The sequence below is a fragment of the Notothenia coriiceps genome, unplaced genomic scaffold (assembly GCF_000735185.1).
Source record: "Notothenia coriiceps isolate Sejong01 unplaced genomic scaffold, NC01 NC01_scaffold00037246, whole genome shotgun sequence".
Classification (NCBI taxonomy): domain Eukaryota; kingdom Metazoa; phylum Chordata; class Actinopteri; order Perciformes; family Nototheniidae; genus Notothenia; species Notothenia coriiceps.
In genome coordinates this window covers 18,984,651-18,987,670 of record NW_011369947.1, presented here as the reverse complement: position 1 = coordinate 18,987,670, position 3,020 = coordinate 18,984,651, and positions in this window count along the sequence as shown.

Here is a 3,020-nt window from a genome sequence, read left to right as displayed (position 1 = left end):
GTACATACTCGCATTTTAGACTCTGTTACTAACTGTATATCTGTAGACTTGGTATGTATTCAATGTCCGGTTAGGATGTATTAGAACGAAATCTAAAATGAAATTTGTAAATAAGCCATCTGTATGTTAAAAAACCACCTGTATGTAAATTGTAAATAAGCCATCTGTATGTCTCTGTCTCTGGTCTGCATCCCCTTAACAATTGTATGTTTTGAGCTGTACTGTACTGTACCCAATATACAAGCTGTTAATACACTTTTCAATCAATCAATCAATCAAGCTGTGTGCCTTAGAGTCTTGAATGAGACATATCATTTCAATGTGTTCTTGTTTTATTTGCCTCTCTTCCTAACCCAAGTATTGTGCTGATTATTTCACATAAATAGCATTGCGACGTATGAATACTAATGTGGTTCCCTTNATTCAAATGTATGTTTTCTGACACTATTTAAAGAAATAATCAGACAATTTCATTACAAACTAATGTAAACTACTAATTAATTTGGTGAGAAACAACACACCCTGTCAAAGTTCATCTCTCCTCATACTTAATGGGTCCCACCCTTTTGAATCTGACCTGTGTGTTGTTTCTCACCAAATTAATTAGTAGTTTACATTAGTTTGTAATGAAATTGTCTGATTATTTCTTTAAATAGTGTCAGAAAACATACATTTGAATACAACCAATAAAGTGAAAAATACAATAAGCATTAAACTTTTTGAAATATTCATCTATTACACATAAATGGCATTCACTCTGAGAACATTTGGAGGATAGACTGAGTATATCAGAGCATGACCTTTTCTTGAGCGAGAGATAAATAAATGTCAGTATTACAATAAAGTGGGATACCATGAATTAATAAAAACATGTAAAAATGTAAAATGTTTGAAAGTCTAATAGGTAATTGAAGAAGTTAACAAAAGCTCAAAAAGGTTTACATTTCTAAAGTAACGCTGACACGCTGACAGCTTAATCTGTAGCGTTGTCATGGAGAGGTGAACGACCTCAGTGTCATTCACCTCTCTCCCAGCCAGCCGACACTTAGTCCTGTACCAGAGAAATAAAATAAAACAATTCAACATCCAGGAAACACCTTCCCTGAGTCTGAATATGTCAGCTCTGATAACTGGCAATTTATTTTATTTAACTGAAAAAGTGAATAGCAACCCATTTTGATGGACCTTGCCAGATTTGTCATCACAAAGCTTTAGATGTGTCTTTGGGGTCAAATTTAAGCTGTGGTCGTAGCAATGGTTCCAAAAATAAGAGGATGGGGGCTTTAAGGGTTTAGCCCCTGGTCTGATTTGACATCCATGGATGCTAGGATCTGATAATAAGCATTAAGACAAATTCAGCTGAGATGAAAATGTCTGAAGCGTTGCAGGGATGTGGTCATAAACAGACATTTTTACCTTCATTGACGCTAGATAAAACATTCAGGGTTCACTAAAATTATAATTCGTCTGTACAAATCAAAGAAATTCGTTCAATAGCTGTTGAGATATTTGGAGATTATTGGTCTGGACCAGAGTGGTGGACCAGCCAGCGTTGACATCCCTAAAGCCAAGTGTAAATACAATTTCACAAATAACATATTATATAAAGTAAGCAAGTACCAGTTAGTACATGCCTTGTATTGGATCACAAGCTACTGTTTAATATTATTCAGTAGTGGAAAAAGTACTCAGGTCCTTTTCTTGAGTAAAAGCAGAATTACTATGGTCTTAAAATACTCCATTACAAGTAAAAATCTTGAATTTAAACTAATAATTAAGTAGAAGTTAGGAAGTATTCTCAGTGAAATGTACGTCATGTATCAAAAGTAAAAGTACCCATGCAGAATGGCTTTTAAAAAAATGATTAGTAGAATAATTCTGCTGTTTTTATCCGTAACAAATGTATTCCACCACTTCTTTTTATTAACACAGATATGGTTGTGAGTACACTTTCTCCTATTTCATGATTAATTGTGAAGAGCTTGCATTACTGAGGCAGAATATTATTACTACTTCTATTCTATTTTATTGTATTTACTTGCACTAATTTATTTGTTGTATTGTGTTGCACTGTTGGAGGAGCCTGGGACCTACGAATGACAATAAAAGCCTTGAATCTTGGATCTGTCTTAAAATCCACATCTGGACAAATATTTAGTTTAAGCAGCTTCTGAAATTAAGAGGTGTCTGCATTCCACTGTCCTCTGCACAGCTGTTTTCAATCAAGTACGAATGTTTAACTCCTCTCAATGTCTAAATCCCACTGAACCAGTGTTTGAAATGAAGAATGACACCTTTGAGTTTCTGACATTATGTTTATTGTTACAGATCAATGAAGCTCACGGTGCCTGAACAGTTCTTTACAGACCTTACTGCTGTAGGTTTAGCGGCTTGGTGGTGCATTAAGCAAAGTTCACAGAGGTCAGTGAGTAGAGTTAGTTGTTAAACTACCGTGAGATTCTGCGAGTACATGCACACGGGCCAGCACCCAGGAAGTAACGTATACACATTAATACGTTCTACTGATCATTCAGGCATACGTCCACACTGCACTGTGCATCATTTCCACTCAAATGAATGTAATACAATAAAACAGCTGCCAGGGTTAGAGAGAGGAGCATTTGTGATGACACTAGCTAAATACCTCTATCATTATACAGGCTGTCTTATCTATCCTGGCTCAGACTCAAGGACACAGCAAGTCAAGGTCACTGACCTTTCTGACAACATCCTCTTAGTTTTATATGGGGTTACATTTTGTGCTCTTAAGTTCAAATAAGTATATATTTTAAACTATTACCTGTGAGAAAACAAGAAAGGAGACATATTTGATCATTGGCATTAACACACAAGAGTGATTAATTTAAAACACATACTGTAGCAAAGGATTGATCATGAAAACATCTGTGGAAAAGGACAATGCCCATTTAAAAAACTAAATAAATTAAACATGATCATTCAAATTTAAATAAATAGACATTCAAATACAATTTATTTACAAATAAATAACAAATATTTAT